This window comes from Ambystoma mexicanum, chromosome 1q (assembly GCF_040938575.1).
Source record: "Ambystoma mexicanum isolate Mex_15411 chromosome 1q, UKY_AmexF1_1, whole genome shotgun sequence".
Taxonomy (NCBI): domain Eukaryota; kingdom Metazoa; phylum Chordata; class Amphibia; order Caudata; family Ambystomatidae; genus Ambystoma; species Ambystoma mexicanum.
In genome coordinates this window covers 924,535,951-924,551,096 of record NC_090922.1, presented here as the reverse complement: position 1 = coordinate 924,551,096, position 15,146 = coordinate 924,535,951, and the positions used below count along the sequence as shown (strand labels likewise).

Below are 15,146 nucleotides of genomic sequence, written 5' to 3'. Positions count from 1 at the left end.
GGAACATGAGTTGGACATGAGTTGGGGCCTGGTGGAGGGTGCACCACAGTGCTGGGGGGTGGGGGTGATGGGAGACATGAGTTGGGGCCTGGTGGAGGGTGCACCACAGTGCTGGGCGGTGGGGGTGATGGGAGACATGAGTGGGGGCCTGGTGGAGGGTGCACCACAGTGCTGGGGGGTGGGGGTGCAGGGGGACATGAGTTGGACATGAGTGGGGGCCTGCTGGCAGGTGCCCCACAGTGCTGGGGGGTGGGGGTGATGGGAGACATGAGTGGGAGCCTGGTGGAGGATGCACCACAGTGCTGGGGGTGGGGGTGCAGGGGAACATGAGTGGGGGTGCAGGCTAGTCCCCCGTGGTGTGGGCTGCCTGCAGGGGCCGTGGAGGTTGTGGAGCGAACACCTGGGAGGACCCACACAGCAAATTCACGTGTAGTACTCCACGGAACCCCTGAAATACACGTACCCTGCTGATATCGCGTGTGAAACCTCCCGCGCACCCCAAGATACACGTAGCCAGGACATTCGCCTGTGGAACTTCCAGCGCACCCCAGTAATACACGTACCCTGCTGATATCGCGTGTGAAACTTCCCGCGCACCCCGAAATACACGTAACCAGGACATTCGCGTGTGGAACTTCCAGCGCACCCCTGAAATACACGTACCCTGCTGATATCGCGTGTGAAACTTCCCTCGCACCCCAAGATACACGTACCCAGGACATTCGCATGTGGAACTTCCAGCACACCCCTGAAATACACGTACCCTGCTGATAATGCGTGTGAAACCTCCCGCGCACCCCAAGATACACGTACCCAGGACATTCGCGTGTGGAACTTCCAGCGCACCCCTGGAATACACGTACCCTGCTGATATCGCGTGTGAAACTTCCCGCGCACCCCAAGATACACATAGCCAGGACATTCGCGTGTGGAACTTCCTGCGCACCCCAGTAATACACGTACCCTGCTGATATCTCGTGTGAAACTTCCCGCGCACCCCGAAATACACATACCCAGGAAGTTCGCGTGTGGAACTTCCTGCGCACCCCTGATATACACGTACCCTGCTGAATTCACGTGTGAAACTTCCCGCGCACCCCTGATGTACACGTACCCTGATGGAATCGTGTGTGGAACTTCCAGCGCACCCCTGAAATACACGTACCCAGCTGAAATGACGTGAGGTACTTCCCGCGCACCCCAGTGATACGCGTAGCCCGCTTGCCGTGCTGATACAGGGTTAGCGCAGCCCTTTGCGCTGGATTGGGGATTTTGATGGCTTTTCCCTGCGCAAGGGGCGTTCTTGGGGGCGTAACTGGCGCTGCTGCAGGGTCGCTGCGCCACTGTGCACCACGGCTGGTTTTGGTGGCTGGAATCCATGAATACGCTGTGCGCGGAAATGTATTTTGGCGCTCGCGGATGGCGCAGGGATTCGCACGCGCGCACACTGCGCCAGCCGCGTGCGCCACTTGTGCGCTGAATTCTATGAATTACCCCCATGGTGTTTTCTACTGCTATAGCAACTTCAGCCTCATTTGCTATTAGTGGTTGTCCTAATGGTTCTGGACTTCGTGTTACAGAAGGTTGACTACTGTCGGAAGAGTCTTTATCTAGTTGGGCCTGAAATTCTTATTCCTGTTGCTGCTCACTGTGTAACATTATTTTGTACTGTGTAAAGTTACCAGCGGTGATAGTGATTTCATTTGCTTTGAAAGCATCTTCATAGCACTCATAATTATCTAGTATGTCTTCCTCTTTTCTCCATGGTTTGAAAAGTTGTAACAGAGACATGTAATATAGTTCTTTCTGTTGAGGAGCTTTTAATGACAATTTCACATGATTAATTAAGCTTTGTTTGTTAAGTTTCACTAAGCTCCTTTCACAATCGGTCACTCTATATCAATGTTTGCTTTCATCGGGTTTTACATTATTTTTGTATGCAAAGTTTTGAGCTTTGTGGTTTAGACACATGCTTTCCAGAGTGGTACTCCTGTTTGGATAGTATGTGTCCAGTAAATTGTTTTTTAGAATGTCTTGGCTGTTGGGATCATTTCTGGCAATTGTTTCTATGTCCTCATATGATTTTAGCACTCTTTTTCTAGATTTTGCAGTACCAAGACTGCGCCATACTATGTTGTCTGATTTTCCATACAAAGCAGTGCCGGTTAAACGATCTGCTGCTTCATAGGCCCCACATTCTCAAGGAGAGAGCATTTTTATGTCTAGGCTGTACAATTTCTGTGTTAATGTTTTGTCTGCTGCTAGGTCATCCCAGAGGTCTTGAAGCTCTGTTTTTTCTGCTTTTGTTAAGTAGGCTGTAACATATCGTGCAACAGCAGTTGAATTGTCTGCAATGTACTGCACATCTATGTTTGCATTCCATAATAGGACAATGATTGCATTGTAATCATTGATATATTTTGATTCTTCCCTTCTTTTGATGTAATACGTGTTTTTAGGTGATTTACCTTTAACACTATGTCGAACTGAAGACATGAAGTTATTTACTTCACCTGTTTCTGCAACTGGTCTAGGGAAACGAAAGCGGCATTTGGTGTAGTATTTATCTTTGTTTTTGTATTTACGGCGACAATATTTGCCACATTTGTGTCTTTGAAATTGCAAAATCAGCCCATGCAGCTCACTCTGTGTCTGTTATGAAGGGATTTCTCCAGTCACCCACAGCGAATTGACTTGGTAATTTTTATGCCTTTGGGCGTTTTACTTTCTCTTTAAGCAATATGCGTAGTTGAATAGAAAGGGTTCATGTCTTTCATATTATTTACTTTGTTTATGTCTGCTTCCCAACAGGATCCAGTCGTTGTATGGTATTTCGCCCTGAGGAAGGCAACTTTAACTATGTCATGGAACTATTGGCCAGACAGGTGGCACTTTTGCCGAAACGTGGTCTAATGATGTCAATTTAAATTTACTGTTTATGTCACTAACTTTTGACACGCACACGTAGGCAGACCTGTCAGCAAATCGTAGGACATAGAACAAATTTTACTCCTGCCAACCCTTTTTAGAACAACTTGTGCAGTGGCCCAATACAAGCCATAAATAAGAATATTGGCTGGGATCTAGGCCACCATACAGTTGGCAGTTTGTTGTCCAGTTCCTTTTAGAATTCTCTTTTGTCTACCCACATTTAAGTTTTTGTGTTTGGTGTCTCTTGACTATTAACCTTCTAACCATCGAACAAATGCATTTATATGTTTGTTATATTGCTTTATGTTAGTTGTTTATGCATTATTTACACAACAATTTCTTAAATATTTTTTATGGTTTTTCAATCATCAGACTACCTTGTTTGCTTTCAGAGTCTGTTACAGCCTAAACATTTGAGTGATACCTTTGTAGTACACCCTGACAAATAACTTGTTACTCAAACTAATTATTAATTAAACCCACAGCAGTGCGGACCCTCTTGTTTTAGTCTGGGATTTCACGAGACATATTTTTGGATAAACTGCAAAACAGTGCTGTCACTGTCGTGCCCAAATTTCGGAGCACCTTTGATCCATAACAGCATGTGAATATGTGGTGCTCCTCTCGCTTGATATTCTTTTCTCCAAAAGAAGTGTTGCACTTCTCCAAGGGGAGGAACAGTTTTATTGCAAATAAAGTGTAGCATTGCAATGAAACGATGATGGAAATATCTTGAGACATTAACTGGATCTAGAGAGCCAAGTTCTCCAGGTGTTAATATATCTATGTTGTTTTTGTTGCTGTTTGCTATGCGTAGGAACTCATGCAAATCTTCCCATGCATATTCTGCACAATTTAGCGTAACAAACCAAGTTGGTGGTCCAAGGTTTCTGATCATGCAACGCACGTCTCCGTGCCGTCTGAACCAGTATTCCTTTGTACCACGCATGTTTGCAAACAAATTTGTTATACTTGACTGTAAAACCTCATCTTTTTCTTGTACTTTTTGTATTAACTGCATAGCTGACATATTTTGAAAGTGCGTTCCAGATTTAAGAATGTGTGCAACTCCATAACACAGTGTTGCTAATTCACTTTCATAGAGTAGGTGGAATATGTATTCCACAATTTGCCTAAATCTGGGATCTTGCGAATACATTCGTAATGAGCGGTATTCTGATGCCCCAATCTGAGTTGGTCTATCATCGTATCTCCCACCTTTGCCAGTTGGAAATAGCAGTGGAAAAGCACGCGCTTCTATACTTTTTTCCCAAATACTCATTGGTGACCCTTTGGTTTGTCGCATTTGGTAAGTTTCTAGTGCATCATCTATGCTTTCATTGGAATGCAATGGATGAATTGTGTAATGGTCCAAAAGAGTGGATACTGTAGCTGTAGCCAAACGTTCGAATTGCCCAGTTTCTGGTGGCTCTTGAATTATTTCAGTTGTTTGCCTTAAGCTTTCATCAATATTTATTTCCTTGTAGTACTCATTGTTATCTTTTAGATATTGCAATGCTTGTGTTACTTTGTGTAAGTCTACTAATTGTTGCCAATTTTATTTTATCCTTTGTTGGTACTCCATTTACCAAGACTATTAAAGAATGGTCTATTGAACGTTCCACTCCTAGAGTGTGCACATTTTCCGTTAGATCTAATGGCAAGTAAACTACTTTGCCACAAATTCCTTTCACCAATTCAGAGGAAGGTACATTTGCTGTTTTTAGATGAAGGCGTATAATTGCTTGAAATGGATGAACTGTTTGAATTATTATGCTCTCATACAAATTGAGCTGTTGGAGGATTTTTGGTAATGGAAACAATTCCAAATTATTTGTAATTGCACGTGAAGGAGTGTGGTTGTTGTCTAATTTTGCAGTACAGTAACGGCAACATATTAGCCGTTCAGTTATTTCATATTTGCTTTCAGATAAAAGATACAAAGCTAATTCAAACCATTTAGAGTCTTCATTGTTTTCTTTTTTATATGCTATGTCCACATTTTTTGTGTTCCTTTTGTAAAACGTTCTGGGGCAACATACACACACATGGTTTGGTACTTCAGCCGATGACCTTTTAAATGTTAGTATTTCTTTTCTATATGTGTGTAATAGAAGGTTGCTATGTGCAGAATTCTCGCTACTATGCCCTAAAACTGTTGGATTTTCTACGTGGCTTTCACTTCCAAAATACTTTTTCTGAATACGGTCCATTTCTTCTTGTAAGCATTTGGGTGTACCATGCAGAAGAGTGGTATTTAACTTGCCTAATTCTGAAGCTGGACTTTTTGCACAGTATATTTTGTACACTAAATTTCTTACTTTGGAAAGATGTACTGCTATTCTTTTGATATCATGGACGGTACTTTTGCAAATAGGGCCAGAAATAGAGGCTATTGAATGTCCTTTTAGTCTTGTGACTTTCCGCACTTCACAAATATCCATATTTTGCAGCACTTTCCTTTTACTTTTCTCTTTACCTTTTACATATTGATTGAGAAACTGACGTAAAGATTTGAAAGCTTTGTTTGGAATGGCACACATTGATGTGCACGGCCATTTGTATACTGGACAGTATGGTTCTGCTGAATCAAGAGGTAATTCTGAATTTTCAGAAGGCAGTTTTGTAAGCAGCGTTTTTTGTTCCATGATGGTAGTATTGATTTTTTCATACCCTCGTCCACTGCTATGGATGGCAATTGTGTTTGTTTGATTTTGTTTGTATGCTTCTTCATTAAAGTATGGCTCTGTGCTTGTTGTGTGACTCCATTCACCACCACAAACATGCAAAAAATTATTTTTGTTCACATTCTGTTTATTGCTGAGTTTCATTTGTAGTTTGGTACTTAGTTTTGTTAATGCTTTCATCCTTTTCAACACTAATATGAACAACTTCCTTTTGAGAAGGATGGCATTGTCCATGAGTGCTTGTAGAATTAACTTTCTATCGTACGTTTTAAGGGGTGAGGATGATTTTGGTCCTCTTCTTAGTAGATTCTGAAGTACTCTGTGATGAAACATTTTTGCTAACATCCTTTTTTTACTATGGGTTATTCTTACACTATCAGGATTATTAGGAACATTGTTATCTGTACTGGCAGCTGTTTTTTTGGCAACATTTCTGTGTTTGGTGACACCTTTTGATGGAGGAGGTACAGTTTCGGTAGTTGAGACTTCTTCTATTATGTTACCCAACTGCATTAGGTGGTTTACACCAAGATTCTCCACTAACTCTACAACAGGTGGTTGCTTACATTGGGCACCTTTATTTGTATTTGCTCTAATTCTGCGTTCCTTTCTACAGAGCTGCTTTTTGGTAGGCATTCTCTGATGTCTGTTGAGAAAAACAAGTATACTTTGGTCTGTTCTCCAATGTATGTGTGCTGTGTGCATGTGTGCATAAGTGTGATGGGGAAGCTCTTTGGCATGGTGTGTCAATGCACAGTGACCTCTAACTATCATTTGGTAAGGCTACTTTACTGTTTGTATACTAGTACAATGCGCTTTAGATGAGAGTAAAAAGTGCCCTATTTGTGACGAGAACCATTATTAATAACCGAAATGCCAAAAACTTGCTACCACAACTTACTTTCACAATCTAACCTTCTAAGGATTCCCTATGTTCTTTCAGTACGAAACACACAGGGATTTGTCAGCCAGTCCATCTGTTATTCTTTGTTCAATAAATGGATATTTGTAGGTAGAATGGTTTACAAATGAATGCTTACTTTTGTGCCCAAAATAAACAAATAACCCACGCAGCCTCTTTAAGGAGTAGTTACAATATGAAGGTTGTACTGTACTTACTTTTTTGTACAAGATGACCAGGTTTCTTCGGATATGTCGTCTGCAGTGTAGATGCTGTTGATTCTCAGGACAGTAGTCTTCACTGTGAATTAAAAAAATGATATCAATTACTTAGTGTGTTTGCAGCTGTCATGATACTGCAGACTTTACTTGTACTTCTTTCGACAGAGGATTAAACCTTCATATTTCAACCCAGTCAACGTGCACATTTCACTTCTCTCTATGCAGTCTTCCCATACTACTTTCAATATGGTACTTGAAAGTCCTTCAAAATAACTACATTTTTTAAGGGTTTGGAAATGCCTTGTTCTTTACAAAATGTAGTATGCATAGGAGAGAGGTTTGTAAGCGATAAGCAAAGTACTAGATGGGCAAACATTTTGTACTTGTTAATGAAAAGCACGATGTCCAAAAATCGGGAGACCCTCCGAAGGACATGTGAGCACCACAATCGGGAGCGATTACTATTCTCATACGATCACATTACAAGAAGCATTACTGTAGACAGTGCAGAGTACAGAACTCCGATATTTTCACATACAAAATTGAGTTCTGCCCTAAATTCTTCTTCTGAACTCACCCGCTTTTGGCGGGTGTTACCCGCCTTGTAAAGGGAAGACTCGCCCGCCAAGCCTCCTGCACGGCCAGTCTATCCAATGGACGTCTCACCCACCAAAAACAAAATCGGCTGATTTCACCCACCTTTAAGACAAAAATGGTTGAGAGCTATGCCTAAATAGGCATGCTTGCAACGTATGTACAGGTTATGCAGAGAACAGTAAGCGGTCGTGCGATTTGTTAATGACAAATCGGCATTGTTGCACTTTAAAAGGGGGAGCGTTGTTATGTGTTCCCTATGGAAATTTACCACTATTATTTTGTCTATTTTACATCATAAGGGTTCCACATGTACTCTGATTAAAATGTACATACCTGTACTCTATACTGATGCATGTGCACATGCATGGAGCTGTACGTAGAAATTTGCAATCCTTGCACAGTCGCTTGTGAAGTAGGTGCTTTGCAATGGTATGCGATTTTCAGTAAGAATCATCGACAGTAATTTTGAAGTGCGCAGTGTTGATGACGGAGTTAAAATTAGCGATGTTCTATGTGATTGGTGGATGATTGTGCACTGGCTTAGTGGTGTCCAATGAGGGACTCGCTTTGGTACCGCTGTAGAAAGGGTGGAAGGACTGGGTAAGAGTTACGTGCCGCACATAGGCAACGATTGTCCGCTGGTAGGGCGTGTCACATACGGGTTTCTACAGCAAATCCTGCATGGCAAGACGACTGTAGGCATCAGCCAATCAGATGTTCACATTAGTCTTTTGTGTTGAAAGACGGTGCGCACACTGAAAATGACAGAGGAGCAGAGGGTCAGGGTTTTGCTGCTTGGAGACATTTTTGTGCAAGTCTTACAACACTATTCCGAGGGTAGGCATGCGGCACACCATTTCGATGTGCAAGGAGTGGAGGTGGTGTGGAGCGCTGCCACTGATGCGAATGCTGCGGCGATTCTGCAAGTTTGCAGAAACATGCATCGAATGACCACTCCTCATGTGGTAATTTTGAATTACGGTGCTTGCCACTTGGGATACCCGACTTCACGTACTTTTTTGCCAGATTTGGCACAGTTGGTTGAAGCACTCATGACCATCTTCCCAACAACGACATTTATTTTTTCTGCTTTACTCCCGAGAGTGCAATGGAACAATACTTCTGTTTTCTGTCCAGGTCAAAGCATCGGTAGGTGCATCATCAATCGCGGCATGCGTGCATTCATGCTATGAGTTGGTATGTTTTTTTGTAGCCACGATAACATTGCTCCAAGCCACGCACATTACTTTGAAGGAGATGGTGTTGCGCTATCCTCTTTGGGAAATGCAATGTTTTTTTGGAACCTAAGACTTGCTTTAGAGAGGGTTCGGTAATGTTTGCACGAGTAAAGTAAGGACAAAAAATACAAAAAAATACATAAAATACCACATGTCTGTACGATAGGTGGCCAAAAATTTTAAATAACGTCTCTTTTCAGAGCCTACCTTAAAACGGAAAAAGGTGACTAGTACTTTAATGTACCGTTGTCACGCTCTGATCCTGTACATGTCCGCGAACATTGCAGTAGTTGGCAGCCAGCACATATCACCACCGGGGATAGAAGGGTGGAGCCGCATGGAAATGAGAATGAGCGGAGCTAGGGATTGGTCCGTAAAGTTCAGTAGGTGTGTTCTGACCGACGTACTTTTAGTAAGACCGTCTTCTCCCTCACCGGACACCACACAGCCATGGCATGGCGTGCGTGGCATGAGATGGGTGGACTTGGTACCTCTTTGTGTTACTTTACAGACAGAGCGTCCTCCAGATATACTCATCATTTATTGTGGAGGAAACAGTTTAGGCAATGTATCTGGTATTTCTTTACAATTTGCCATGAAGGAAGGACTCGCGAAGCTCATGGACATGTTTCCAAATTGTCAAATTTTTCCCGTATTGCCAAAAGACAAAAATGGTTGTGTTCTTCAGCATTTGGTCCACAAATGGAGAAAGCGAGACGCAATGTGAGTAAGGCTGTGTGTGCCTTTTTAAGAGATGTTGGCATGTCCTCTTTCCATAATGAAAACACTTCGTTTCGTAGCACTTTCATTTTCCGCAGAGATGGCGTCCACCTCACATATGCTGGTAATCGGATGTTTCTTCACAATTTACAAAATGCATTGGGCCCTCTTTTGCAATCACACTAACCTATCTGACAATCCGTTTTCCCCAATCCACTGTTTTTCATCCACACAACACACCACCAAACGGCTCTTTTCACTTACTCCCAACGTACACTTTATTGCGTTTGCGCCGCTTGTACTCTCCCTTTTTCCCCTCCACGACTGTCCGCAAACTTTTGCTGAACTCCGCAGGGGTCTACGGCCTTCACTTCATAGTTCTATTGTTACACTGAGAAAGGCGGCTCTGAAAAGAGCCTTTTCTGTCATTTTTGTTGTTTTTACGTTCATTAAATAACAGCACTCAACACGCTAGGCGAAGAGGCGAAAGGAGGGTAAGGAAGGGACACCAGCCACGGGGATAAGAAAGGGCAACTCAACAGACAAATATTACGGGTGATCTTTATTTAGGTAAGGAGCAAATCTTCTGGTGCTCAGTGACTGCAGCCTCAAAAGCACTTCGATAACTCTCCCCCCTGCAGAGTACTGTGTCACAATACGTGCACACTACTGTCACCTTTGAAAGGTAAGGGTCCACAGCATTGCGAATGGCTTGTGAAGCTGCTGGAGGGAGCCGCTCCCCCACAGGAGTGTCTCTTGTGGTGGGAGGAGCAGATTCCGAGGATGCTGTGGAGGAACTCAAACGACTATGCTCTTCACATGGCACCACCTTGCGAATGTCCGCAGTGTGGAACGAAGTGAGGTGTCGCTTCATGGTTGTCGAACCAAAACTGTACGCTCCAAATCTCCCGCGACTCAACACCAAATCGCACTGGTTACACTTCACCAGGTTAGAAGATGCTTTTGGTACGTTCCTATAAACGGAAAACAACCACCACACCCACGACTCCCACCGAGTGCTCCTAGTACGGAGTTCCTCCACTTCATTCTCTTCCTCCTCTTCTTCCTCAATCTCTACATCCTCACCCATATCTCTCTGCAGGCCCTTGGTGAGGTGGTGATGGTGGCGGGTTTGGGGGTGGTGCAGAGGCTGATAACCCAACAGCAGTCATGGAAGCCATACCGATTAGTTTCCTTTTCGTCAATACAGCAGTAAAGGCAACGCACCTCTATCTACTATAACTAGAAGGACATTGTAGATGCGCTCGGGGGTGTGGCTTTTTGAAGGGGTGCAGGGGTGTGCCTCGCACCCGTCTTCATCCCTACAAAGTGGTACAACATTTTACACAGCAACTCAAGAGGTGGCCTATTGTTTGAGATGTGGGAAATTACATTTTTACACTCCTCAATAGTTTGCCTTGTGTCTACAAGTTCATTTTTAGTGTTGCGGAAGCACACAAACCGCGGAAACTAGTCCCCACGTGCAGCGTAGGTGCAGTCACAAGATGACGTCCTCAACACATCCGCCCCCTTAATGAAAGTCCCATGGATAGTAAATGCAAAGATGCAAACATGTGCATGCGCACAAGTGTCCTACGGACAGTGTTCGAGTTCTCAAACTACTTCAAAGTGCGACACAAGTGAGATGGACAGTTAGCAACTGGCGCTATGTTGCCAATCCTTTTGTTTGTACTGCGCATGTGCACGCATGCAATGTTCACTGTACGGACAGTTCCAGTGTCCTTAGAACAACTCCATTTTGTTTGCCTACGAACTTGACGGCCACCGTGCCTGTTCTACGCACGGCACCATTTTGACTGCGCCCAATATGGACCACTATACTGTCCTTCCCACACTCCCTTTTTACTTATTTACATCCATTCCGGACATCTTGTGTGTTCTACGACCATGTATTATCTCGTTTCCAAGCGGTACGCCGAGGTAGTATATCCTTTGGACACCCCTTTCTGTTTATGTACGCACATTTTGAAAAGATGGTGCAGTCACACATCACATCCGTCTTACTTGGCATTAGACAGCACCCACATTCCATTGCTTGCGGATAGGTCGAACAGGCGCGCTGTTCGCAAACATTTTACATCTTTTTTTACAAAACTTTCTCTACAACTACTGTACGAAACCATTTACTACACACATACACACACATCAATCTAAAGAAACAGCGGGGGAAGCGGACACTGAAACAAATATGGGGGAATTTGGATTTAAAGCTGGCAGGTTATGAGGGGAAGATTTGTGAGGAGAAGAAGGGATGGATACTTCGTCGAAACGTCTATTTTCCTCTCACAACGTCCTCTACAAACTCCCGTAAACTTTGAAAATTCTCGTTCAAAATGTCCACTTTCTGCTCTATCCTTTTTATCCTGTCGTCTTCTATCTCATTTGTTGCCCTTTCCTCTTTTTTTTCTTGGTCTGTTGAAAAAAACAACACCATAAATTAAATGCCTATAAAATACTGGTCACTATTCTCCATATGCACACCATTGTGTACCATTGTTGTCACTGTCTTCAGACATTTCCCCGTGCAGGAAATACTCCTCCAGCCACTCCAAAGTACTAGCCATTTCTGAGTCAAAACAACAGAAAGAAATGATTATTTCTGCACCACATACCAAAAATAAAACACAGACATAAAAAAATGGCCTGCACTCACTCTTTTGATGTAATCTCCCTTCGTCCTACTGCGTCCATCCACTGTCATTCCAGGCTGCCGAGTTTCTGTGAAGTGTTTACGCTGGAGGCATCCTTTCTTTTTTTTTTTTTGGTTCCATCCACTTCATTCTACATGGTTATTAAATGTGTCGCTTTTCTTTTCACAACTTCAGGTTTCCATATTTACTTATTACTACTTACAATATCTTCATGCCCTTCTTCAACGTTTCACACTTTTTGTGTAAGACAATAGTACATTTTCAGATACCCCCCGCCTCTTTGGTTAATGGTGATTCTGTCCGCCCCTGTCCGCAAACAGGTGCTCAGTCCGTCCCTTTCTAAAATCAATAGGGAGGGGGTTCTGTATGTTCGATGTTAAATGTATGTCAAGTACATAGATTATACTACATATCTCTCAAAATCACATGATTACAGTGCATATTCTGCTCAGCTACTTCATTGCCACAATTTCATGCTTAGGTTCCACCTTCCAAAAACCTGTACAATTCCCTACAAAAAAAAAAGTTTGCTAAGGGGACGTTATGGTTAAATTGCCCTCCGAAAAACCAGTGAAATTCACTACAAAAAAAACTTAATTGAGGGGATGTTATGGTTAAGTTGCCCTAACAAAAACATGTTCACTTCACTAAAAAAAAACTTTCCACCTCCCCTTTATGGTTCAAATTAAAACCGAAAAACCCCTGAAATTCGCCAGTTATGGTCAACTAAGCCCCCAACCGTGCCACCACCCCTGTGCACTGCTAACACTGACACCCAGACCATGAAAGATGTCATCTCACATGTCAATGATGCCATCAATGACAACATCACTTGTTTAGCCCCTTTCTTTCCCTTCCTTGCCATACATATATATGTACATTTACTAAAATGACTTCACTAAAGGCATGTTACACTTCACAGTGCACCTAAGCTCCACTGCACATTCCCCCTTTATAGTAAGCTAAGCAACCATAACTCACACCATCTACGTGCATTGCTAAGACTAACACCCAGGACAACAAAGATGACATCACAAAAACCATAAAGGGGAGGTGGAAAGTTTTTTTTTAGTGAAGTGAACAGGTTTTTGTGAGGGCAACTTAACCATAACGTCCCCTCCATAAAGTTTTTTTGTAGTATATATATATATATATATATATATATATATATATCGTTATGCATTGGCCTCAATCTTTGTTTAGTGGTATCGAAGAGGCCTGATTCTAAAATGGCTATCAAATTGTTTTTTTTATCAAAAGTTTGGTCTGGTGGTCTGCGATGATGTAAACGCTTTTCTTGAGGCATGTCCAACATGGAGATGTTTTTATATTTAGTAGGTGAAGTGTGTAAATAAAGTGCAGGCATACAGGGCCTGGCTTTTATATTATTAGGGACATAAGACTTGCATCATTAATCATAGATTTTTTATTTTGTTTGTCTACTGCTATAGGTTATGATGTTCATTGCCTCTGGTTTGCTGCAGAGCTTCATCAAGCCAATGATAGGTCCCAGATAACCTGATTCACGGGCTTTGAACTGAGGGGTCTCTAAACCATGTCATTAGTAAATGTAATTCTTACATCTGCAGTGGCGTATTCATTTAACGAGTTTATAGTTAATATGATTGAAATATGAAGATTGGTTTCACCTTTATTTGTGTTCCAGTGTTTGTCGATGGGGAATAGATCATATTTTCTTATGTGTATTACTTCCTTTAGTGCCAGCAAATTATGTAAAAAACAGAGTTTGCAGTTTTTAGCGGGGGCGGGCTATTTCTCATGAAAGTGTTTTATTTAATTTGACTGTGATATAGTAATTATGCTGCTATTCCGCTACGTCTGAGTGCACCGAGACAGCCGTACATCTCTGCATAGGGAAAGTCTTTCCTAGAGTCAATGGTATGCAACAACCATAGACACCTGATACAGGTGAGATAGAACAACTATAAAAAGCTAATATAGATGGAACCAGTATCCTTTCCTACATGAGGGAGATGGTCACTGTGTAGTGGAGTTACTCACCACTCCGAATAGGGCGAAGATGCAGAGAAAATGACCTTGGAGATGTTGGTGGTATAAGATTCCGAATTCAGCCTTCCATCCCAGCTCCCCTGAGTATAAGACTCAGGCTTCCTCAAAGAGGGGCTCTTTTCCACAATGTACCTCTCTGCTGTTTTAGTTAGAACAGACAGAGATGTCAATTGAGTAAAAGGGCGGGGAGAACACACACCGCCAATACCAATGTTGCAAAAGAATACCGAAATATTAGACAGTGTTGATATTATACAAGTGATTAGAACAGTTGAAAATGATTGGACAGCTACCTAGATAGATATTGGAGTGGAGTTGAGTTTCCCCGGGATGATCTACAAAGAATAACACAAATGAGTGGAATTGAACTAAATCAGTATCGGTTCCCACTATAGCTATAGAATTGATAACAACTGACCTGAATAAAGATAATGGAGTAAGAGGAGTCCAGGATACTGCAGACAATGACAGGAGAAAATAACAAACAGGGAGGTTAGTATAGGTAAGTAACCCCGAACGGCACGAGGCCCGCACTAGTGCCGGGTTGGTGCAGTTCAGGAGGGCGATCATATGCACTTAAGAGCAATCTCACAGGAAAGTCACTCAATGTCCCAGAAACCAACAGAAGACAATATCCATGGAAGACAATAGGTATGTACCTGAGTACACGAGTATAGTTGAATAGCTGTTGAGATGATCCGGATAGTAGACAGCAAATTGATGTGTAGAACGGCAACCAGGAAAGAACCGCAAGACACAGAAGAGAGGCGTATCCAGTAGCGTTCCGAGTCCAACAGCCATACGAGCACGACAGGAATAAAGGAGGAGACGAGGCAATCCAAAAGTCAGGCAAAAGGTCAAAACCAAGAGTTCAGATAAGGATTCGTGTAGGGAGACACGAAGAGGAAACGGACGAAACTGCGTGTAGCTAATAACGTTAATTAGCAGCAACGAGCCCCTTGGAAGACGGTGGTTTTATAGTCGTAAGAGGGGCGTGGCTTGCTGTACGTCTTCCACGCACAAGACGTGTCAGGTGACCTGGAGTGCGTCGCCGTTTGTACAGACGCCATGGTAGCTTGTACCTGGACCATAGAGGAGCCTGTAAAGAAGTGGGCTCTACATTCAGGGTGATTTTCCACAGTATGTTT

At 42.8% G+C, this 15,146-nt stretch overlaps 1 protein-coding gene across 4 annotated transcripts in view; it reads left to right on the top strand.

Annotated features, from left to right (window-relative positions):
* The window catches only part of LOC138538879 (glyoxal reductase-like), a 1,290,729-nt gene that overhangs the window by 161,757 nt on the left and 1,113,826 nt on the right, over positions 1 to 15,146 (top strand). The window lies entirely within an intron of this gene.